Here is a 26,641-nt window from a genome sequence, read left to right on the forward strand (position 1 = left end):
GGGAATGAGATATATAAGAACTCTGTATTATCCCCTTAATTTTTCTGTATATCTAAAACCACTCTAAAATAGATATAGTCTGTTAGATAAAACAAAAAAGGTAATGATGATTTGATTGTGACATCAGAGTAGTGATACTTTGAGATATCTATAAAACTGCCTTAGGAAATTGTCTGTGATATCTGCTGGGGATATAGTCACAGGTACTCCTAATATTATTGTGGTTTGTTGTCTGCATTTAGATTTAAAGGACATGCTAAATACTAAATTGCAGTTAGAGGTTAGTGAAATGAAAGATGTAATATTCCCATCCAGATTCCACATACACTTTGATACATATTAAGAATCCCCTGCTCTTTGGTGAGGTCTAATTTTATGAAAGTGAAACACAGAGAGATGAATTAGGTTGTTCCAGTTTTTAAAAAGCCCCCATTCTAGGGTCAAGAATTCTTACTGAGCCTTATTGAAACTGTTTGCTACACTACCTCCTAATTTTGGAACTGCTAAACAGAGAGTTGGGAAGGCTTCCTAGAGTAAAAGTACTGCCTTGGCCTTGTGCAATTATACTGTTTAGGTTGCTGGACAAATCCAAGGATAAAACTGGCCTGGACCTAGTGATGGGCAATTCCAAAAGCAAGCTGAATGTGAGAAGTTCACTCACAGAGAACCCTAGTGTCAAAGAGCCTCTCTACTTGGGAATGGCTCAACACTGGGAAAATAAACCCTGGTTCAGCTGTAAAGAGAGCACATCCTTGGCCTTTTTTCCCCCTTAAATCCGGAAACTGATGATCTGGTCAGCTTAGGAGAGGGAGGGAGGGAAGGAGGGAGGGAGGAAGATGACAGAGAGAGAAACATGTTAATAGCTAGTGCCAATTTAAAGAGAGAAGGAAAGGGCTTATTATATACATATATGCTAATATGATTCTTAAAGCCAATTCTGATCAATCCTTCGGGAAAGAAAGAGATGCAGCCATCTGTTAATGTGGCTCAGCTTCTTTGTTTTCAAATGTTACAGCTGTCACCAGACCAGCCATTCCACTTGGGGCGAGGCCAGGGGGTTAGAGGGGGAACATCTGTCCACTAAGGACACCACTAAACAGCAACAAAATCTTGGGGCGACCCCTCTCTCTTTCCTCGAGTGCTTTCGCTAGCCGGTCCTACTTCCCCACTCCTTTGGGAGTTTCCTGTTCCATTACGTAGGCAAGAGGGCGAGAGGTCCCAGCTTTCCTAATTGTGAGTGGTTTGGCTGGGTGTGTACGTGCCAGTAACTGTGTGTGGGGGGGGGGGGAGAAGTGGAGCTCGCTACAAGGGGCTTAGAAAAACTAGTCGCCAATTTAAAATATTTTCGGAGTGTTTGAATGATATCTTAAGAGCTAATCCCACTCTGAAATTCAGCGAAATGAACAATACAGATAAGGAAGATGAAGAGGGTGGAAAACCCACACAGCGGAATGGAGCCGTCCATGCCGCGGGAGTGACAGGGGAGCGCTCAGAGGAAAGGCGCTCTGCAGGGAAAGTCACTCTGGCTCTTCTCTCTCGGTCCACCAGCCGGCGACGCTTCTTCTGTAAAAGCATTCCTAGAAAATAACCCTACAACCGGGAAGGGTAGCGATCTTTGAGCGCAGTTTCCAGGAGCCGGTGCCCGCAGCCGGGAGAGACCCCTCTCCCCCCGCGGCTGGCGCGGAATGTGGCGATCCGGCCAGGGGCGGGGGATGACTTCCGGCGGCCGGAGCTCAGCGCCGGGAGCAGCTGCTGCAGCTGGCAGGTGGGGTGGGGGCCGGCCGAGGTGACCACACACAGACCCGGCGCGGCGGCACTGCGGCCCCGGGGCAGCCGGCGCCGGGGACATGCGCTGATTCGATCCCTCCGGAGAAGGTAAGCAGCCCGGCTATTATTAGCCTCGGCCACACTGCGCGGTGCTTTCTGCTTGGTTAGTAATGGGGTTTGTAATACAGAGGGAAGAAGGGGAATATCCCTGCCGCCTTCTGCAATGGGAAAAGGAGCAACAACTGAAATTGAAATGTTAATCAGCCAAGTGCTTGAGATTATTGGAGGAGCGGTGTTACTGGGCAAACAAAGAAGGCGGTCAGCCTCTGTAATCTTAAGATAATCAACCATTGCTGTGCTACACTCGCTTAGATATTGAAGAGGATTCCGAATGTAAAATAATTTGAGTTGCACTTTTACGTTGCTACCTTCAACCTTCGCTTGGTTAATTTGTGGTTTGCGAGCAGCAGGTTCTTGTCAGCAGCCTGGAGAAGTAATCGGAAATCTTCCTTCTCCTTTTGCGTTCCTCAGCCTCCTCCCTTTCCAGTTATCAGAATGGGTCTGCACATTTCAACGTCAAACATCCACTTCAATACTGAACCTTTAGAAAGAATCTCAAATTAGAGGAGAAATTTACCTCCTGGAGTTCAGCTTGGGTTGAGCAGCACTTGTCCCCACTTCTCCCTTCATTTACCATCTTCTCTTGTCAGTCATTTCATTGATTTCCACCCCCCCCGCCGGGGATGCTGTGCTCATTAACAAACCAGCTCTTGTCAGCTCCTGTCCACCACCTGTGTTCCGTGACTGATTTTTCAAGGACCCAGAAAGGGCATTGCCTTATACCACGTTTGGACTGTTATCTGTGTCCTTCCCCAAAATGCATGGCATGAAAAATCCTTTAAGCCCAGTACCAATATGGTTTCCGATAACTCCCTTCATTGTAGTCACTGCAGCTACCAGATGGGTTTCAAGGACAGCAGAATCTATTGGGGTGTGAGAAAGAGGGCTCTACCTACATATTTTGTGCATAAGAATAGGTGGAAGTAGAAATGCAAATGTCAGTCTATCCCGTTTTTCTTGAAGGTTTTTTAGTCCAGCTAGGTTGTGAGACAGCTAGCTGGGTAGGGTATGGGGCAAGTCCTCCTGCAAAAGCAAGCAGTGTGTTTGTCCTAGGATTCCCCCAATAACCTCAAAAGAGTTTCCAGAGAGACTTTTCCCCCAGGCAGTCAGAAAGCCAGGGGAGGTGGCCAAGGTAAACCTCAGGTTATTTGGGCATCCTCAAGTTAGTCTCCCCTTTTAGGGGTTCTGACCTAGGATTTCCCCACAAACGCTTTGCTCCTGAGCTCAAGTGCCCATTCTTGTTGCTCACCTAGGGATGTACAATTGAATGATATTCTGTGAAATGGTGAAGATTGCTATGGTGGGGATTGCAAATGTGCCACTTCACCAACAGAGAACAGTTGTAATAAGCCAGACTGTGTGGTGTCTGTGTGCCAATATTCCATTTAAAAAGAGGCTTGTTATCTTTAAATCTGAAATTAAAGAGACAGTTTGACTCAAAAGGCCATGGATTTTATTTTAACAAATTAAAATAGGAGATCAATAAAAAAGAGGGCCAGGGTTTATAGCTAACCTTCTTAGGTTTTTTGTTTTTGTTTTTTTGTTTTGTTTTGGGGTATGCGGGCCTCTCCCTGTTGTGGCCTCTCCCGTTGCGGAGCACAGGCTCCGGACGCGCAGGCTCAGCGGCCATGGCTCACGGGCCCAGCCGCTCCGCGGCATGTGGGATCTTCCCGGACCGGGGCACGAACCCGCATCCCCTGCATCGGCAGGCGGACTGTCAACCACTGTGCCACCAGGGAAGCCCAAGACTATTGTTTTTTTATGGCCCTGGTATGCAAGGGGGTTGTTCTGAAAGGACACAAACAGGTAATTCTCTCTTTCAAGGATTTTGGTCGTAGTAGTTGAGCAAAAACTACAGTATGATAGAAAGCAGTTCGTTTTCTTTGTCTCATATACAGAGTTAAAATTAAAAAGTGAAAAGACCCTACGTTTTATCATTTTATATTCAACACTTATCTACATAAGCGTTAAAACAAATTGATGTTACTACCCATTATGATTAAGGTACCAAAAAAAATTCACTTTGAAAACGATTCCTGAATATGGATACATTTTGTATTCAGAATCACATGGAAAAAGAAGCCTCTTAATTTACATGGGCCAGTGTCCCATAGTTATTGATCATTATTCATGGGAAATAAATTAATTTTCTAACATTCCATCATTTGCTATTTTTTTTAACAAAAGAGGGATTTTATTGTTCAGCACAGGGAAATATAGCCATCATTTTATAATAATTAAATGTAGTATAATCTATAAAAATATTGAATCACTATGTTGTACACCTGAAACTAATATAATATCGTAAATCATCTATACATCAATAAAAAGAGGTATTTTAGTTTTCTTATCAGCTGTTCTGTTCTTTGTTAAGAAGTGAGGGAAAAAACACTTACTGATTCTAAGGAAGTCAGATCCTTGATTTGCCTGATGATTATGAATATGAAAAAAGTGTTCTCTACAGAACAGTAGCTCTTAATCAAGAAAAGGCCGGCTCTAACATATTCTACAAAGAAGAGTGTGCCAAGATATAGCAATCCTTTTTGATTCTTTTGAAGTTTAAACAAATAGTGTACTCCGCATGAATTTTATCTTTCAACTAAATCATTCTACTGTGGAATTTATGATGCTATACTACTAGTTTACGAAGCAAGTGTAGTAGGCTTCACATATCTCCATATCTTATATTGATGGCATTTAAATTCTAATACCAAACTGTTATTGTTTCATAAACTAGGAGAAAATTACGCTTATAACAAGCAGGAGAAGCTGGCAGAAACAATAGATTTTCCATTCTTTGCTTTCTATTGTTTGTAAGCCTAGTTACCCTAGTTGACCAGTTAATGACAACACATGATGAAATTTTCCTGACTGCTAATTAATTAGCTCTAATTTCACGAGCTTTGTTACTGCTAAGGCTTCCACTAATTCTATGTGTGAATGTCTTCTTACCCTACTCCTCCTACTTTCCTCTTTGAACTTCCTCACATGTAGAGAACCCATTTGATTGACTTAAGCATCAGAAGATACTTATAATCAGAGAAAAAGCAAAAAAGAATGACTATAATGCCAATTAGTATAACTATTAATTAGAAATTATGTTTTGAGGATTTTCAGACAGAAGAGGAGTAGAAATGATAATAGTTTAGTTTTAGGAAAGCTGTGGTACACAAATAGAACCCCAAACCACACCACAGAGAATTTTGCAGGAATTTAATATATCTGATATACACTCAATTTGTGCCCATGAATGGTGAGCAACTAGAAGTAAAGGAGAATCACATAGTTACATTTCTGGACAAATCAGGTTATCAGAATGATGTAATAATGGCAGTTTACCTCAATCACTTCTTAGGCTTTCTTATTTACTATGCTAAATGTTAAGTGAGGTTTCTGAGTAAAAGCATTACAATGACTTCAGCATTGTGGGACATGAAACACAGTGAGAACTCAGAGCAAGGAAGGAAATAAGGCAGGTAAGAAGGAAAAAGAATTGAAAGAGCTGAAAGATGTATTACTTGGCTGTCAGGTGTTAGGAGAGTTTATTTGTGCTTTTTCTTAATCTTCATAACGCTCTTGTCAGAATGGTAGTAACATACCCATTTTTTTTTTTAGATGAGCGACCTTTAACTATAGGTTGCACTTGATTGTCTGCCAGGTTTTCAAGTCTGTGATGGGGACAGTAATGTCAGAAATTTCAATCCCAGTCAAATCAAGACCTGGTAGAAACACCATGGAAGTGCATAGTTTTGACCCAAATTTGACCACATTAAAATGTTGTTCTTTCTTCTCCAGGATGATAGTCTGTATTTCAAGAAGAATTCTAATTCTTGCCCCATAACAATTTCTCTGAGTTCTTTGTGCCAACTAAAGCCTTTGATTGATTTTCATATTAGCAAAGCCCTGGAATTATATGCAAAATGCTATGAATAGTTAGCAAATAGCAAAAGGATGCAGAGCCGTTATCAGATTCTCAAAACTCAATCAGATTATCTAAGAGTTTACATTAAATGAGGTAATGAGTGCCCTTTCTGGATCCAAACATTATAATATTTTTAATCCTTACCGTGGTCCCTGAAAATGTCTATTATCTCTAATTATCAGTAAGGGAACTGAGGCGTCGTAAAGTCTAAGTAAGTGAGAGGTCTGGAATTCAAATCCAGGTCAGTTTCAGTCTTGAACACCACTAATTCTATAGCCTACACTGCATTCTATACTCTCACTGTAGATAATCAATAAATGTTCATTTATTTCCTTTACCCCAGTTGGGGACAAAGAACATGGGTGTGTGAAAGAAAGTACAGGTTAGTTTTAATGTAAATGATATAATAATAATGCTGGTCAGCAGTTACGGAATATTCATATTGTGCTAGGAGTTCAGCATTAGGTACTTTACAGGCATTCTTTTATTTAAAATCTCATGTATATAATACCTACCTTAGGAAGTAGGTAATATAAATGTGCCAAGGTGATTGAAATAACGTGGTCACGTACAGGCAGTGAAACTGGGAAGGAGTTTTCTGGGCTGATGGTTGAATTTTGGCCAAGACATTAAGGGGAGAAGGGATGAGCACTGGTGGGGAGACTGAAAACTTATTCATCATAGGGAGAAAGCACTGGTGGAAGCATTGTGCTGCTTGCTTAAGAACTGTTACCCTCATAACCCAAAAACTGAGGTTTTGCTGAAAGCTGAAGGCAGATTTCTTGCAGTGTGAAAAAGAACTTACTGATATCTCTTCATGTTTGAACATGACTGTTTTGCAGATTTGTTGAAATGACTCAAGTTCTCTTTCAGATCTGGACTAAATGTCTGTATCATAGCATTAGGGCCCATGAAGCAGCATTTGCAAGCCCATACTCACCTCCCCCCTTTTTAGTGTTTTGCACTCTGGAAAAGCAAACAACAGCAACAACAATATCTTATTTCCTTTTATCTATAGTTATTATTAATCTTGTCAAGAAACCCATTTGATATATTTATGCTAAACTATAAATGAGATTTTTCCAGTTTTATTGAGATTGAATTGATATATAATATTGTATCTGTCCAAGGTGTACAATGTGATGATTGATATATATATATATAGTGTGAAATGACTACCACAATAAGTTTAGTTAACCTTAATTCACATAATTACAAATTTTATTTTTGTGATGAGAACTTTCAAGATCTACTCTCTTAGCAACTTTCAAACATAAAATATGGTATTGTTAACTGTAGCGACCAAGCTGTACATGACATCACGATTACTCACTTATCTTATAACTAGAAGTTTTTATCTTTTGATCATCTTCACTCATTTTCCTCACCTCCAACCCCCAGCTCTGGCAACCATCATTCCATTCTTTCTATCATGAGTTCAGTATTTTAGATTTCACATATGAGATCCTAAAGTATTTCTCTTTCTCTGTCTGACATTTCATTTAGCATAATGCCCCCCAAATCCACCCATGTGGTCACAAATAGCCAGATTTCCTTCTTTATCACGGCTGAATAATAGTAGGTTGTATGCACCCCATTTTCTTCATCCATTCATCCACAAAAATCACTGAGGTTGCTTCCATGTCTTGGCTACTGTATTGGGTTGGCCACAAAGTTCATACAGTTAATGAATACACTGTTCAATAAAACTTGGTGAAAATGAAAAATGTGTCTTTCATTTTTACTTAAAATAAATCTTTGACAAAGCCAGCTAGGCATCCCTTTGAGTAATGACTTATATCGCATTGAAATATTTTAAACATATGAACAGTAGTAGCTTAAATGACAAATGTTACTAATATTGACACAATTGATCAAGGAGAATATGTTAGAATATGTTAAAATGCAGATGGACAGTGAAAGAACAAATATAACTTTTAACTAAATATTGTCTTGATATTTAGACCATTGGTTAAGAACATGATAACAGGTTTCATCCATTTCAAGAAAGCAGAATATTTGCAGATCACTTAACATTTACTAGGTATGTTCTCAGTCTGGAAGGATATATTTCACTTACATGTGTCATTTAATTTAACCACATCCCTCTGTAATAGATAGTGTTATCCCTATTTGCAGATAGGAAACAGGTTCAGAAAGATTAAGAATGTTACCTAATTCTAGTAAGTAGCCAAACCTAAACTGATCTAATTCCAGGGCAAAGCTCTTTCTGACACATCAGTGTGGGTCTTTATCTCTTTGAGAATTGTTGAACATTAAAAGCCTTCTTCCAGGTAAATGCATAAAGAAACAACATGAGCAATGATATAATAATACAAGTCTCACTAAATAATTGGTGTGTTTGGCCTTGCTTTTGCCGATAGATCTTTTGCAAAATTGCTTTTCTCTGAGATAGTGGACTTTAAATACTTTCTTTGAAGACTTTCCTAAATTATACCTATCAGAAAGCTACTTTGCTTTAAGGCTAAAGAAAAATGAAAGCTTACTTAACTACACTTAGGTGCCAGGGTCATACTACGAACTCTACACCTGCCAGGATTCACGCTAAGATAGGGTGGCTCCACAAACTGTCCATAGTACTGTGATTTCTTTCTGATATTTTGAAGTAGAAATAATTTAATAACTATTCACAAAAGAGAGAAACACTGTTTCTTCGTCCTCAATATCATACTGCTGTAGGCTAATTCTTTTTCTCTTCTGTTGCCCCTTAGTATAGAGAGTGTGTTTTGGGGACCCTCCTTCACGATCTTCTCCATTCCAAGAGCATCTTACATAAATCCAGGACTTCTCAAGCAACCAGTTTTGCCAGATGGTCTTAGGGTTGGTTGTACCCATATATGTATAATCCTGAACTTCTCAAGTAAGGTCCTTATAGAGCATAATGGCTAAGAGAATTGGTGCTGATACCAGACCTGAGTTCAAATCCTGCCTATGCCGCTAACTAGCTGTGTAACCTTGGAGAAGTAACTTAATCCTTAAAGGGATTAGATTTCTCACCCGGAAAATGGTATAATAAATGCATCTACCCCATATGGTTAGTGTGTAAATTAATGTAACTTGAGATGGTGCATGTTAAGCATTAGCACAGTGCCTGTCTCTTGTTAGTAATACCTGCTTTTATTATTAATTATTCTCTTTATATTCTCAGTTTCAGCTATATGCCTAACATATAATAGTTGTTCAGCAAATATTTACTGGATTGAACTAGCTCTGAAATTTAAGCATTGGGTCAACAGCAAAGTAGTCACCCCATCAATGTTTCTCCCACAGAAAGGGAGAATAGATGGAAGCCAGCCATCATACTTTCTTTTCTTATTCTAAACTTCCCATCCAGGCCCAGCAATAAAATAATCTTCCTGAACCCCAACAATTTCGAGAATTTTTCAAATCACACTATTTGAAAATAGTTGGGTTTCCCTAATCTAATATGTCCCAGGGCCCCAAGGTCACCAAGCTTATATTAATGAAGTCTAGTTAAGATAAATGATTACACTTAGTAAACCAACTGCTTATGAGCTCATTGGGCTTTTTAAAATTTACTATCTGCACTTCATAGAGACACAAGTGTTTTGCTTTTGTAGGACACTCAGCAGTCAAAGTAGTCTTTTAAAAAGCACAAATCAGATGCTATTATCGCACTGCTTCTGACCTCTAAAGGCTGTCTATTGTAAAGAGATTAAATTTTCAGCTACTTAGCCAGGCTCACAGGGACCATGGGCTCTGGTCACTGACTACATCTTTCCCTGACCTTCATGGGGTTCGAGGCACAGTTGTCTTTTTCAGTCCCTCAGATGCAACAAGCTCTACTTCTTGCTCTCCCGGCTTTAGATTGGCTAATCCTTCTACCCAGACCAATTTCCCTCTGATCATTAAGGTCTCGGTTCAAACGCCACCACTACTATCTTGACCAAAGAGACCTGCCTCCTCACTGCCTCTCCGTCCCATTGTCCAGTCGTATTTCTGTCGCTGTACAAAATTTATTTACATGTTTACTCCGTCTTCCTCCACCACTGGATATTTGCTTAAGAGCAAGGACTGTAATTTTTTGCTCACCACTGAATCTTCCAAGGCTTGCAGCAGACACTGGCACATAGAAGGTGTGTAGGAAATGTGTGTCTAATAAATGAATAAATATGTGAATGAAAAAAAACTGAAACACTAACACAAGAATATTCTCCTTTCAAAAGAATAATGAAAAATAATTTCATTCAATAAGAGTCCTTCTTAGTTACTGATACATGACTTAGTAGTTCCCAATCAATTAAAAATGTTCCATTATTTTCTGATACTTCACAAGTCATTAATTAAATGTTGCTCACATTTAAGGCCAATCTGTGAGACATTATGAACTTGTCTACTCTAAAGTTCCAGCATTAACTCAGGCGGGGCTTCACCAAGTACTGATCCTGTGACCTTGGCCTCTCATTGCCTCAGTTTTCTCATTTGTAACACGGGTATAATAATAGGCTTATTTCATAGGCCTGTGAGGAAACCCTCATATATATGTGTGTGTGTGTGTGTCTATATATATGGATTTAAACGGTGTCTTAGGATAGTGTCTGGCACGTGAGAAGCATCACAGAGTGTTGACTGCTGCTACTAGAACCGTTATTATGAGAACTACCTGTTGAGAATAATCCTTCATATACTGGTTTATTCCACTGGAGATAAAGGAAACTAATAGAATGTTAGAAAGCAGATGAAACACAGAAAGCCAATAAAATATACCAAGACAGAAGATGATGAGAGTGTAAAAGCATAGAAGAAAAAAATGGTTTTTGTGTTTCTTATTCTTTTTCTTTTTTAAAGAAGGAAAGAGCCTAGAAATAGGACAAAAACTATTCATTGGCTCTACTGACATGGGGATCGCTGGTGACCTTCATAAGTAAAATTTCAGGACAGTGGGCAGTGAGGTTACGGTGAGAGAAGTCAGACGGATGTAAATTATAGAGTAAATGGGACGTGAGGAAATGGAAACAATATATGAAGATAACAATTTTGAAAAGTTCAGACATGAATTGGCTAAAGAAGATATGCAGGGATTAGGGGAGGAGGGAGGCTTTCATGTTACACGTATAGTTTTTAACATTTTAAGGTGGAGTTACTAGTCTAGAATGAGGTTGAACTTTGGCAAGAATCCTTCCTAAGGAGTAGATGGGCTGTAGAAGATGCAGGGCTGTGAAGTACTTGAGAAGATGAGGGAGAATGAAATGCTCTCTGTAGCGCACACGGCCTTGTAACTTTAACTCCTGTAGTAAAAGGGAATACAAAGGTCAACGCAGATGCTAATGAATTAATGGATTTGGCAGTGGACTATTTACTGACCTCTGTGTTCTTAATGAGCTATGAAGCACCTCACCGGCTCAGAGTGAAGGAAGTAGAGAGGATGGAGGTTAAGTAAAGCTTCTAACAAAATAGTCCTTAAGGAGAATTAGAAAGAGCTTACTGTAAGTCAGAGCAATATTTCCAGTCTTGAAAATCCATTTGAAGCTGGTGATTATTAATTTATTGGAATACCAATTTGCCCTGCCACATGATTTTTCTCCAGCTACCTGGATGTAAGTTACACAGAGGCAGAAGAGAGTGAGAGATAACAATGGAGGGAAAATACAATTCGTATTTTTTTTTGACCTTTTTCCACTTCCCCGCTCCAACTCTGGGGAGCCTTCACGGACATGGCTGCCCTCCCAGTCTCCAGCAGCACTCTGTTATCAAAGAATTCAAAGAAATGGAACATAGGTTTCCAACTTATTAATTTAGCAAAATCAAAAATTATATATAATGTCTTCCGTTGGCAAAGATTTTTGCAGTATAATTTGGTTCCATCTTTTGACAAGTAATTTGGCAATGTCTAGCAAGATAAAAATGTTAATAGCTTTTACACATTAATTCTAATTCTGGAAGCTTATGCCAATAAATAATTTATAATCCAGAAAATTATTATATAAAGATGCTCATTGTCATGTCATTTGTAATAACAAAAAATTGGAAACACCTTTAATTGTTAACAATAGGAAAACAGTTTAGGAAATATCCACTTAGTAGAAAGTTACACAGTTACTCTATTATAATTACAAGATGATGGAGCAAAATAGAATAATGCTTAATAAAGAAAGAATGAAGAAAGTTGACCTACAATTGTGTCTTCCTTATGTCAGTAATTATGTAAACATATAAATATTTATTAAAACTTAAAACCAAAATAAAGTTTTAAAAGCTCTGTACCAGTAATGGGGATTTTATGTTTGTTTCAAAATATTTTTTAACATAACTCTTATAATTTTGTTTTTTCTACTCCTTTTCTTAAGAATTTCTGATTATTACCTCATTTTTCATTCCATAGTTTCAAATAAAGTCAGCAATTTTATCATCAGAGAAGATTAGACTTATTTGACACTTCAGAATTCCAAGTTATTTGGTATAAAAAGACCATATACACTTGTAGGTGCTTTCAAAATAATATTTCGAGAATTTTTTTTTTTTGCTTAGTCTTTCCTAGTATGGAGATTCAGCAAACTACCTAAAATTGCTAGCCATTCTTTTTTCATTTTTCTCATTTTATTCATTTATCTTGCCCTTCACAGAAATGATAACAAATGAGTCTGCAGTTGCATCTGCCAATTTCTTAAATCCTCTATTATCCACATTATGAAATCATACTTATATGAATGCTTCCAGTATTTTCAGAGCTCTTTAGTTATTATACTTGAGCATTCTGTATGAAGTATCTTATGTAAGTGTAAAATTTAGACTCAACTTCTGGAAGCTTTTGATTTCTTAGTTCAAAAGTGAGAGATCCTTAGTTCAGCCATATGATTAACAATTACTTGTATAGTAAGAAGCTCCTAAATTATTGTTTTATGGATACCTGGCAGTTTTCTTGCCATTTCTCAGAGGTTCTCTATTAAACACATTCTCTCTCTTTCTCTCTCTCTCTCTCTATCTCTATCTCTCTCTCTCACACACACATTGTGATTAAAAGCACAGACTTTGGCATTATGAAGTCTAAGGTTCAATTTCCAGTTCTGTAGTTTCTGGGCCACTTCACTTTAGGCAAGTAACCTAATGTCTCTGAACTTTGTTATTTTCATCTGTAAAATGGAGATTACAATTATATCATCAGAACATCCGTAATGATTTTAGAGTTTCAGAGTCAGGTACAAGCAGGCACTCAGTAAATGGCTAGTGCTTTTATTACTTTATTATTATTTAGGTCTTGGTTTTCCTTGAGTCTGTGAGTCCCCATAATGAAATGTAATTTCCAGTAGATTGAGTAATACCTATTTTCACCAAAAATTTTAACTGAGTTCATTACTTTCTGTGCAACCCAGATTAGTTTTCTGCCTTTTTTTCTGTGCCGTCTGTAGGTGTTCAATAGATTTATTTAATAAATGTATGAATGCATGAACGCGTAGATGAATTTTTAAATGCTTCTTTTTGAGAAGGTAGAACAAATGTGACACAGTAGAACAGATAAGAAAATAGTCCATGGAAAAACTGGCAAAGTCACATATGTGCCCAGGGCCAGCCTAAGGAGAATTGCTTTTTTTTTTTTTTTAAGGAAAAATGTGTTGAATAGCTTATTTTAATTATTTTTAAAAGTTAAGTACGGGGACTTCCCTGGCGGTCCAGTGGTTAAGACTTCACCTTCCAATGCAGGGGGTGTGGGTTCAATCCCTAGTCGGGGAGCTATGGTCCCACATGCCTCACAGCCAAGAAACCAAAACATAAAACAGAAGCAGTATTGTAACAAATTCAATAAAGACTTTAAAAAGTTGTCCACATCCAAAAAAAAAAAGTTAAGTACAAAAATTTGCTGATGATTTACATATTTAGCACCACTAAAATAATGTGAGATTAGCTGTACTAAAACAGAATGTTGAGCTACATTCACATTAAGTGACATTATATAGTCTAAATTTATGGAAAACTTCTGAAATGGCTGATAAAAAGTAAGATGGTGAGTGACCTTTGAGCAGAAAAAGACAGAAAGAGAAATGGCCTTTTCTACATTCTATTGTGCCTCTAAGTAAAATGCTTGGTAATCTAGCTACAAAGCAATATGTCATTTGGCTTTAGGCACCTACTGTGATTTACCTTGTGAAGATCAGATTTTGCCATGGAGAGGATTTGTAAAAGTATCACACATTCCAGTACCATTGGCAACCACAGCTACCAAAAACTCCAATTTAAATTGATGAACCTAATGTCAGATGATAGTATCATTTCCTTGTGGGTGTCTTGGGAAAAGATGGGTAGGAAATGTATAAAAGTGAATACTTTATTGACTGAAATAACAATTCATCATTTTGAAAACATAAAATACATTAAAGTTGTTATAGCATCATGCATTAATATTTCACTGTACTTTAGACATCGCCTACAATCAATGTTTTCTGCCCTTTGAAACAGAATCTTGCTTGTGGTATGCATTAATCATATAAAAGATTAAACACTGAAAAGAAATTCAGCCTTTAAGGACAATTTGCTTTGATTTATTCAGTGGGTTCTTCCAAAAAGTTAATACAAGAATTATTGCTTGTTGAACTGGAGTTACAAATTCTTTCAGAGTTACTTAGTATTTTCTGTAATATCAGTATCAAGGAAGGTAAAGCAAATTTACATATTCATTAGGAAATACAGGCACATAATCATAAAACAAGACAACACAGCGTTTTTATAGACTTTATTTTTTAGAAGTGTTTTAATTTCACAGAAAACTTGAGAAGATAGTGTAAAGTGTTTCCATATACACTAGACCCATTTCCCTCTATGATGATCCACTTACATTAGTATGTTACGTTGTTACAATCAGTTAACAAATATTGATACATTATCATTTACTATAGTCCATACATTAGTCCAGTTCCTTAGTTTTTACCTCATGTCCTTTTTCTATTCCAGGATTTCATCCAAAACATCACATTACATTTAGTTGCCATGTTTCCTTAGGCTCCTCTTGGGTTTGATAGCTTCTCAGATTTTCCTTGGATGACCTTGACAATTTTGAGTAGTTAGGGTTTTGTAGGATGCCCACTACTAGAATTTGTTTGATGCATTTTTCATGATAATATTGGGATTATGTGTTTTGGGGAGGAAGACCACAGAGTAGAAGGGTTATTTTGTCAGATCACATCAAGTGTACAAAGTATGAATATGCATTATGAATGCTGAGGTCGACTTGGATCACCAGGCTGAGGTAGTGTTTTTCAGGTTTCTCCATCGTAAGATGACTGTTTTCCCTTTTTCATACTGTACTTTTTTGGAAGGAAGTCAATATGCTCAGCCCACAACTAAGGAATAGGGAGTTATGCTTAAGATGGAGTACTACATAAACTATTTGGAATTCCTTTGCACGGGAGATTTATCCATTCTCCTGCATTTATGTATCCAATTATTTATTTATATCAGAAGAACTCATGGATTTTTATTTTATACTTTGGGTTATAATCTAATTCTACTTTAGTTACTTTGTTCCTCAAATTGCTCTAGTCCTGACCCTTGTGAACTCTTTTCAGTTGGCTCTCGTGCCACTCTGAGGTATCCCCATCCTGTATTTTTTTTTGGAACTTCCTTACTTTCTGACACTATAAGATGGTCTTGTATATAAATCTTGTATATTTACTGCCCTAGTCCTAGAATCAGCTATTTCTTCAAAGATAACTAGGTCTTTTTAGTGGAGAACGGTATTAGACAGCAGGATCTGGGTGTGGGGTGTGCTAATTGCTGCTCGGATGTCATTGCTTCTAGATCTTCACAGCTGACAGAGCAAAGAGATAATATGTGTGTACATTACCCATGTATACGCACATATCTATAAGTATCTCTCTACATAGCCATGTGTATTAAGGTAATATGAAGCAATATTAAGCTAAACATGAATGTATATTGATGTTTCCAACTTTAATCTGTTACCACATAGATCACCTTAGCCTCATCTCTTGCTTATCTTTAAATTTCAACTCCAGCAAAACACTTGGCTTTTAGAAGTATGAAAATCAAATTGTAGCAACTTTGGGAAGCCACATCATCTAGTAGAATAATTCTTAAAGGGCAAGGTGTATATCATCAAATTTTAATTTACAGTCAGCAGTACTTTTTAACATCAAAAGGCCTCCAGACCTCTGCTTCCAAGAAGATGAAGTAGCCCATTTCTCCCAGGTTCTCCCACTTAAAACTAAAACCCTGAACATAACAACAAACAAACATAGGAAGACGCTGAAAGGTGGAAATGAGAAGGCAGACTTAACTAGGGACTTTGGGACTTGAGGAATAACATGGTGATGAGTCCCCTGTGTTTCCTGTTGCTTCCCATACATCCTGGAGAGGGTATTACAGGCACCCCCAATCAATAACCACCAACAGAACAACAGACAAAAAAGCTTCAGAAAAAAACACAAAACCCTGTTCCCCCTAGCCAAAGTATGAGGAAAGGGGTTGCTAAAGACAGAAGACCATTTGGGCAATAATATACACACTACTCGAGCCAAGTGCCAGTGGAATATTGCACCCATCCCCTATGTCCTGTCGTTTCAGTTGGGCCAAGGTAGGATTTGATCTTCCACACCACCCCACTCCTGCCCTCCAGAAGAGGCAGCGCTCTGATTCCCCACCAGGGTTGTTTCAGTGTGGTCCAGTGGTGAGCTGAGCCTCCACCCCTTTCCATTAGCAAACAGACTTTAAAAGGTGGTGCCTGGGCTTCCCTGGTGGCGCAGTGATTGAGAATCTGCGTGCCAAAGCAGAGGACACAGGTTCGAGCCCTGGTCTGGGAAGATCCCACATGCCGCGGAGCAGCTGGGCCCGTGAGCCACAGCTACTGAGCCTGCACTCCGCAACAAGAGAGGCCGCAACAGTGAGAGGCCCGCGCACCACGATGAACAGTGGCACCCGCTCGCCACAACTAGAGAAAGCCCTTGCACAGAAAGGAAGACCCAACACAGCCAAATAAATAAATAAATTTACTTATTTTAAAAAAAAAAAAAAAGGTGGTGCCTGACAGGCTTGTTAACACTGGGCTGCCCTCACACAGTCGTGGGGTCCAATGGTGGGACTTAGCGTCCATCTCTCCCTGACATCAATAAGAATAGGATGTTACAGGTTGGCGGGAGTAGGCACCCCACTAACCCCCGACACATGGTGTCAGTGAGACCCGCTGGGGTGCTGAATCCCCAGAACCACCCTGAGGCAACAAGACAGAACGAGACGGCACGAGCAGGGCGAGTCGTCAGTTCTCTTCCTCTTACCCTGGCGTCAGTGGGGCCAGCAGGGAGCTGACCCTCTACCCACACCCGGCATCAACAAGAAGGAATGGAGTGGGAGGAAGGAGAGCAAACACTTCACTTCTCCCCTCCCCTGTGTCAAGAAATCTACTGGGGAGATGAACTTCCACTCCTACTAAAAGGCAACACAATGATATTAATGTTCCCACTTTTGGGGGGAAGGTGTCAGAAGGGCCAATAGGATAGCTGAACTTCTACTTGACCTGTCTGCAGTGAGACAATGTAAGTGCCCACTTTTGCTGGGGTATTGTCAGTAGGGCCCAATGGAAATCTGTACGTAACCCCCCAGTCCTCATACTACGCCTCAAATAGGATGACTTCCTTCTAAAAAGTAATAATAAAATTAAATGGGTTACAGAGTCATATAATAACTCAGAATGTTTAGAATACAATGGCAAAATACTCATGACACCAAGAACCAGGAAATCACAGAATAAATGAGAAAAGACAATAAACATACACCAACACTGAGATAAAACATCTATTGAAATGATCAGACAAGGATTTTAAATAAGCTGTCACATAAATGCTTCAATTAGCAATTATGTGTTCCTTGACAGAAATGGGAAAAATAGAAAATGTAAACAAAGAACTAGAAGCTATAACAATAAAAACAAATGAGAACAGTAGAACTGAAAAATACAACAATCAAAAAACATTGCTCAAGAATAGAGTGGAGGGCTTCCCTGGTGGCGCTGTGGTTGAGAGTCTGCCTGCGGATGCAGGGGACACGGGTGCGTGCCCCGGTCCGGGAGGATCCCACATGCCGCGGAGCGGCTGGGCTTGTGAGCCATGGCCGCTGAGCCTGCGTGTCCGGAGCCTGTGCTCCGCAATGGGAGAGGCCAAAACAGTGAGAGGCCCGTGTACCGCAAAAAAAAAAAAAAAAAAGAATAGAGTGGAGATTACAAAGCATAGAATCATGAACTTAGAAGAGATCAATACAATGTACCAAATGTACAGAGAAAAATGGACTGAGGGGTAAAGATGGGAGAAAGAACAGGATCTCAAGAACCTGTGAACAGTAACAAAAGCACTAACATTCATATCATCAAAGTTCCAGAATGAAAAAAGAGAGCAAGTAGGACTGACAAAGTATTCAAAGAAATCATGGCTAAAAAGTTCCCAATTTTTTAGAAGACATAAACACAAATTCAAGAATCTGAACAAACCCAAAGAGGAAAAACGCAAAGATATCCTTACCAAGACGTGTCATAACTAAACTTCTGAAAAGTAGAGACAAAAAAAATCTCGAAAGTGGACAGGAAGAAACGATGCATTGCTTATTGAGAAACACCAATTCCAATGACAGCATATTTCTTGTCTAAAACTCTGGAGTCAGAAGCATTGACATAACATTTTTCAAGTGCTAAAAGAAAAGAACTCTCAGCCACAAATTCACACTTTTTATCTCCACTTTCTTGTTTGACTTACGTTAATGGACTACTAACTCATCTTTCTATATCCGGGACTGCCGTCACCCTTCTCCAAAAATCTAGTCACAGTATTTCCAGAGTGATCGTTCTGAAAATGAAACAAATTTTTCTTATAAAAATGCCTGATTGTGTTATGAAACTTTTCTCTCTTCTAAGTTACCAGTTAAAATCCTTCAATGGATTCCCATCTTTCTTGGAGTAAAATCTCACATCCCAACTCTCTTTGTCCTTTTGGGCTGCTGTAAGATTATACTGCAGGTTGGGTGGCTCATAAACAACAGGATTTTTTTTCTCACAGTTCTGGAGGCTGCAAGTTCAAGAATAGGGTGCCAGTATGGTCAGATGAGGGCCCTCTTCTGAGTCACAGACTTCTCATTGTAACCTCACATGGCAGAAGAGCTTAGGGAGCTCTGTGGGGTCTCTTTTATAAGAGCACTAATACCTTTATCATTTCCCAAAGGCCCCACCTACTACTACTATCACCTCCGGAAATTAAGATTTCAACGTATAAATTTGGAGGGGAACACAAAGACTAGACCATAGCACTTAGTATACATACATGGACCATTCATGGTCTGGCTTCTACCACCCTCTCCATTGTCTTCTTTTCTTACACTCCAGTGAGCATTTTTTTTTTTTTTTTTTTTTTTTTGTGGTACGCGGGCCTCTCCCTGTTGTGGCCTCTCCCGTTGTGGAGCACAGGCTCCGGACGCGCAGGCTCAGCGGCCGTGGCTCACGGGCCCAGCCGCTCCGCGGCATGTGGGATCTTCCTGGACCGGGGCACGAACCTGTGTCCCCAGCATCGGCAGGCGGACTCTCAACCACCGCGCCACCAGGGAGGCCCCAGTGACATTTCTTATACTGATTATGAATGGAACTCCTTTCTGGACTGATCCTTAACCATTCATTTTCTGGCAAACATGAATTTATCTTCTCTTTTCCTCAAAAATTCACCCTTCCTTCATGTTACATATCCATTTCAATTGCCTTCTACAGGAAGCCCTACTGATATCCCCCATATACTACTGTCCACAGAATGAATTAAGGTCTTACCGTGTGTTTCTATATCACTCTGTAATAATTTTTACGGTAACTATGGATTTTCTTATTTGAGTGTCACAATACATTGACTTCTAGGTGGCACGATAATGATTTTAGTAACAGTAACACTGGTGCCTAGTTTAACCCATGGCATACTTTAGGTGTTCAATAAATGCTTGTTGAATGAGTGAATGAATGAATGAATGGATGGTCAGTTTGAAATCTTAATCATGTTACTTTTCAAAAATCTGTTAAAAAGATACCCACAGTTTTCCAGAAGATTAGGGACTTAGGATCTTCAACTTGATTTAATAGAGGAAATTTTTACTCATACATCATGCTTAAATACCTCAAAGTAAAACCATTAACCCAGGAATTTAAGGTTACCCATTTGGACTTGCAAGCCAATAATTAATACCTCCTGCCCCGACTGTATTAGATGGTTTCAATGCTCCACTCATATCTCCCCAGCACTCATCATTCCAGTATATGCTGATAGACTCATGTTACCACCTGCAATTATCCACCTTAGGGCAGGCCAGAAATGTACAGGAGTTAATGTATCTGGGTGTAGCTTTCAACCAAGGACAGAGGGGACTGGAAGATAAGTACTTCAAGTTTCTCACCAATTCTTGGGATAACTCTGAGACATGTTCTATAGAGTTTCACAGAACTCCCCTGAAGTACTGGCAGCAGTTCCCTGCAGGAGTAATTTATTCAGTAATGTACCTCTGTTGGCTTCCTTCCGTGCCTCCATTCTCAATTCCCACTCCACTTCTGAGTTTTCTGGAAGCACCTCCCAGATGAACAGTTTGCATTCAAATTATTGCCTCAGGTTCTGCTTCTAGGGGAATTCAATTTATAGCCTCCTAACAATCCAGTGCTCCTTACAGAGCCATCACTGGTACAAGTACCAAGGCATGGCACATTATGTATCACTCCTCCTAAATCCTAATATTTTTAAACCGATAGGAAAGAGCATGACCTTGAAGAGAAAAATCATTTATATGAGAATGGCCAATGGATAAAGGGAAGGAGAGACAGTGCCATTTGTTTTCCATTAATGATAGTGTGGAATTTATGGGCAGATGGTCTAACAGGTGTGACTATAATTTGAGGAGCCTGCTCCCTTGGTTACAGAAGACTGCTATTGTTATTATTATGGAAGCACAACCTCATGACTTTATTGCTTCACTTGGTGTAGCCTTTTCCTTTACCCTTAAATCTTTCTACATCACTGAATTGCAGCCAATAGATTTATTTTCTCCCTATGGCTCCATCACAAAAAAAAGACACACATGTGCACACACACACAGAGTTTTGTGTATGCCAGTGCTAGAAAAGACAAGCTCATGGTGCATGTATGCAATGGATATTGTACATTACAGGTCTCTGTGAAATAGTCTTCTGCAGGTTCCTATGTTTATTTTATGAATAATTAACTTTAGTAAAGTTAATTTCCTGAAGATCTTGATGAAGACTGAAGAAAGGAAGTAAATTTTAAAGAAAAAGACTTAGAAACTTGCCCTTTTTGCCCTTTCTTTGTGTCTTAATGAACAAAGGATAACTGGGACTTTTTTGAAGTCTTTGCTTGAGTTGAAGACACAAAATGCAACCTGTACTCTTATCATAATATGTTCAGTTTATGAGTACACAAACTTATAAACTGTGAATTTCCCTAAAGTTATTATACCATTTAGAAGATGTTTGCTGGGACGTTTACTTAAAACCAAACAATTGAGGTCTATATGTCCAAATAATTTCCTTCTCTCTTTCTGTCTCCATTTCAGTTTCCTGAGTTTCTGGGAAGGCCTGGTTTCCCCAAAGGAACGATTTCTGGTAGAAGTCTGAAGGTCTGACCCAAGAAAAATAATCCAGTATAGCCAATGAATTGAGGACAAGAAGTTTTCCAATCAGGTAGGAACATTTAATCTCATACATTACAATCACCTTAAGTAAGGTGTGCTGATAGCTGGATATGATTTAACTTCTTGGAAAAAGATGCATATATAACCTGCCCCACAAGGAAGCTGTTCTCAATTCCCTTAGTGGTTGTGGTGTTTATCAGAGAGTGCCTTGGGGGAAGATGAATACAATAACAGTATGATGCTTTTCTTTTCATTTTTAGCTCATTGTTGCCAAGTCCCCTTGGTGACCTTGGTGCCTGTGGTTTAATCCCAGGAGGTTAGACATGTGGAACAGCACATTAACCCTTTGTAGTATTTTCTCCCAAGACAAATCATTTTTATAGGTTGTCTCCATGGTCTTCTAGTTGCTTATCAAACTTAAGCATCAAGTCTTCTAAGTGAGCAATAGCCCCTGTCAGTGTGAGGAAATCAGCTTGGTTCTTATTGGGGCACATCTTGGTCTTGGCACAAAGTGAGTTCACATGGGGAGTTAGAAGGAGGAGAATGGGGCATGCGAAAGGGGAGTTCTGTGTTCTCATTTACCTATGCATGTTGAAACTCCACTAACAGTTTTATTTTCATTAGCAATTTGTGATAAAAACTTAGGGTAGGGCTTCCCTGGTGGCGCAGTGGTTGAGAGTCTGCCTGCCGATGCAGGGGACACGGGTTCGTGCCCCCGTCTGGGAAGATCCCACATACCGCGGAGCGGCTGGGCCCATGAGCCATGGCCGCTGAGCCTGCGCGTCCAGAGCCTGTGCTCCGCAACGGGAGAGGCCACAACAGTGAGAGGCCCGCGTAGCGCAAAAAAACCAAAACTTACGGTAAAGGGAATAATGAAGCTGTCCCACTATATGACACAACAAAAGATAGTAGTGACATCAAAATCAGGGCCTATCCATCTCATTTGCAGTTATATACTCAGTGTTTAGCATAGCATTTGATCCCTCATCAGTATTCAATAAGAAGATGCGTGTTGAATGACTTAAGGATGAGTTAATGAATGAAAAAAGTTAATATGGTAGAAAATGTGTTTTATCCTTGTATTTTCGTGTGTTGACTTCTGTATTTCAAGACCCAGCGCTGTAACTGACACATAGAATATAAGCAGTAAAATTTGCTGAAAGAATGAATGAGTCCCCACAATTCTAAGAATAATTTTAAGACCAACACAGACCCCATATCTGCCAAGGTCTATGACAGAAGTATCCAGAGAAGAAAGCCTGATCTCAGCTAGTGGTAGAGCTGACAGAATTTATCTAGTTTTAATAATTTACAGCTCATCCCATTACATTTAGGCATAGTACCTACATGAGCCATACAATTAAATGTTGACTGAAAATAAATGCACAACCTAAAAGTTGAGAATTATGTTTTATTTGGAGGACATACTGAGGACAAGTCAGGAGACAGCCTCTCAGATAGCTCTGAGGGACTGTTCTGAAGAGGTAAGGGAGGGCACAGGATATTTAGGGGTTTTTGCAAAAAAAAAAAAAAAAACCCGGTAGTTGGAACATCAACATCTAGCTCCCCCAAGGTAGACTGCAGTGTGTTACCCTTCCCTCGGCCTACCCTGGGACACCCTGAAGGGCCTACGGGTCTGAGTGTGGCCCAGCAAGCCCAGGGGAGCCGGCGGGTCCTCAGAGTTCTTGTCCTGAAACTGGCGCTGATGCGACGGGGCCACGAGTCTCTATACATTTACTGCCGTTAAACGAATGCAGAACTGCGACTAAGGCCTCAGGGAACCTGCTTCACGCCTACCCTTCTGGATGCCAAATCAAGACCTTACGTTGAGGCTAGGGCCCCCGTTGAGATTCCCCTTAGCTCTAGAGCAGGGCAGGAAGAGCTGCCACCCAGGACCTGGAAGCACCCTCTTTCTTTCGAGAAAACTCTTTTTTTTCTCAGAGCCATGCCTGCAGGGACTAGAAACACGGCAACAACAGTGTTTTTCAGGTTTTTTCCGGCTGCAAGAATGGAACTTTCAAAATGGGAAAACCAGGCTTTTCGCTATAGACGCCATGTCTAGATTGACACGCAGCCTAAATACGTGTGTTTTCTAACAAGTAAAAGAGACACAAGCTACCCACTGTGCCCTAAACTGAATCAACTTTTTAAAGCAGGGTGTTCTGCGACTAGCGAACGGCCTCAATGAAGGAATGCCTTCGGTCGGCCGAGGGGCCAGTGTATCTTCCAGTATCCGGCCGTGTTACACGAAGAACTGTTCTTTAGTTGAAGTTGCATTGCAAGCTGAATTTCCCCTTGAGGTATGGTGACCTCAGGTATGAGGTCCGGGGAAGAATTGCCTTCCTCCCCTTTGAAGTCCCAAACCACTACACCCAACATGTTTGTCTTTAGTTGAAAGTGGTATTTAAGGTGAGGATTTCAGCCATTTGGGAGATTTACTGAGTTCTCCTGGGTCTCTTCCATGTATACATATTATTAAATTTTGTTTGATTTTCTCCAGTTAATCTTAATCTGTCTCATGTCAATTTAATTCCTAGACTAACCAGAAAAATCTAGAAGGGTACAGGAAACTTTCTTCCTGCCCAACAGGCATTATAGTGCAGGGTACATTGCCTGCCTTTGAAAGCATCTGAACTTCTACACATTGAGAACCCTCTCCTTTCCATGCCCCTTTACCATAGGCATAAAGATTTCTGTGCACATCGAGGCTGAGAAGAACTCCTGAGTCCATCATTGTTTCTCCAGGCAGTCATGAAGACTGTCAGAGAGGAAGAACTTTTCCTCTGCCCTTCTGTAGGCAAATGGAGCAGGGGGTCCCCAAAGAAAAAGAATCAAATATAACTTTTTGACATAAGAGAAGCCATTTTAAGCCTAAATCATTTGTGATCTCAGCCTGGTCATGATGCTTGCTCTTGAACAGGTCTCAGTAATTAATGATCTTGTGAAATAAAATTGTCCCTTACCATCTGGTTCTATAAGAATGAAGTCACTAGCCACTGTAGTCTCTGACCTTGACAAAAAAGTAATCACTTGATCTAAAAGAGAACTGGAAATTTTTCTTTGAGCCAAATTTGAGGATTATAACCTGGGAAGAGCATCTCAGAAAACTCTGAAAACTGTTCTGCCCATTAGAAACCCAGGGAGGTGTATAAGTTTTTTTTGAGACAGAGGGCTGTACATCAAATGACATGTTATTGAACGTTTACATAATTCAGATCTAAGTGCCATCCTGCTGGTCATGTAACCCCTTACAAGGTCAAGAAGAAATGTTATCTCTTAAGGAGGGAGTTGTCTTGTTGATGTTAGGAGAATGTTGCTCTTTATGGTTGAGCAAGTGTCCCTGCCTATGGGGGAGGTTTGGTCAATGTATAATGCAGATGCACAATGCACAGTGTGGGGAGAGAGGAGACCAAAGGGCAGAGAAGAGTTTATGTTTAAATTTCTCTTGTCTTGCCATAAAATATAAATTTTGTTTCACAACCTTCAACACACCCTGAATGAAATTCAGGACAGAGATCAGGAATGAGGCAGTCTATGCTCTGGGAAAACCCAGCAGAACAGGCCTTCAGATAGTTAGATATTTTCAGAAGATTTTATGAGCCCAGTTTCTTTTATCTTCTCATATCTAGAAAAGCACTAAAATCATTCATGGAGACATCTGCTCCTTGTGACTAGCAGCCACCATTTCGTGACTAGCAGCAAATTTCTGCCAAAATGTGTCCCTGATTCCATGTGTCCCCCTTCACCAAAATCACATACATGCTGACCTTCCCCCTAACTCTTTTGAGCAGTTCCTCAGAGCTATCTGAGAGGCTGTTTCCTTGGCTATAGTCCTCATTTTGCCCCAAATAAAACTTAACTCACAACTCTCAGTTTGTGCTTTTTTTTTTCAGTTGACAGTTTAAAACTTTCCCAATTTGGCTGTTCAAGGAGCCACCGTTTTGGGAAAATCCCTCGTGTTCTCCTTACTTGCTGCAAGTAATAAAGCCTTCCTTCTCCTGCCCTTTGGCTTGGTTGTGTCTTTTGGCTCAACAAAAGAAGTGTTTCAGGTAACACTTTCAGCTGGTCTAAGAATTAAATTGACGTGAGACTGATTAACAGGAGAAAATAAAACAAAAGTTTAATAATATGTACATCTAGGAGTCATTTTTGGCCTAAGCCATTTTGCAACCTAAGCCTGGCCAGGATGCTTGCCGTTGAAAGGGTCTCAGTAATTAATGATCTTAAGGGAACAAAATAATGCAGAATCTAAGGACTGTTTTCAGGTAAAAGAAGTAACAATAACAAAGATAATTGTAAAGACTCCCAGTTCTCTTTCAATGGTAAAGATTAGCCTGATCAACTGGGAACATAAGGAATGATGATATTGACCTTTTCTGACCCTCATGACTTCAGTCCACTAAAGCTTGGACTCTGTGGACCACCCAAACCCCTTCATGAATATGCATATACCCTTAGCTTAAAAATTCCCCAATTTTGCTGTTCAGGAAGACACTGCTTTGGGAAAGACCCCCGGTGTTCTCTTTACTTGCTGCAAGTAACAAATCCTTTCTTCTCCCAATCTTTGTTTTTGTTGTGCCTTTCAGCTTGACACCCACCAAGAGGCAAACCCAGGTTTTTGGGTAACATTAGCTCTTTGGCTGGCAATGAAAATGACATAAGGCAGATTAACAAGAGAAAATTAAATTATTATGTGCACATGGGGAATTCACGTAAGTATGAAGAATTCCAAAGACAGCAAGACAAGGTGGCATATATATATTCTTGACTAAAGAGAAGTGAAACTGAGCAGGACCCTGTGGGGCTCCTGGGCACTAAAGTCTTTCTGTGTCCCCCATTTCTTGTTTGCAGGGACTAGGCTTCAGCCTCTACAACCTTCCCTGAATTCCAAAGGGTAGGGTCAGATAGTTGCTAATCAGGGAAGGGAGGGGCTGCAGAGACAAGGGAGGAACTGTCAAGAAACAATAGTGCAGCTTTGGGACAAGATCCTGGTTCTGCCTCAAGGGAAGCATATACCAATAACTGAGCTCTTCTACAGAACTAAAACCCCCAACAAATGGAAGATGTTAACTACTTGATGAAGCATCCTTCATTCTAGAGAGAAGGTCACGGTTTGATAACCTTGAGAAGCATAGAAGCTCATCAGGAGACCACCTGAGGCCAGATTAAAGGATTGCAGGCCCTGAACAC

The 26,641-nt window shown here is 39.8% G+C and overlaps 1 long non-coding RNA gene across 1 annotated transcript; it reads left to right on the forward strand.

Annotated features, from left to right (window-relative positions):
• The first annotated feature begins 1,482 nt into the window (after positions 1-1,482).
• LOC309797872 lies at positions 1,483-26,195 on the forward strand. The gene is made up of 3 exons (XR_014292845.1): positions 1,483-1,875; positions 21,374-21,500; positions 26,038-26,195. It is a non-coding gene; the product is annotated as an uncharacterized lncRNA (long non-coding RNA).
• Positions 26,196-26,641: the final 446 nt, after the last annotated feature.

This window comes from Mesoplodon mirus (genome assembly GCF_964341445.2).
Source record: "Mesoplodon mirus genome assembly, contig: HAP1_SCAFFOLD_1155, whole genome shotgun sequence".
In the NCBI taxonomy this organism is placed as follows: Eukaryota; Metazoa; Chordata; class Mammalia; order Artiodactyla; family Ziphiidae; genus Mesoplodon; species Mesoplodon mirus.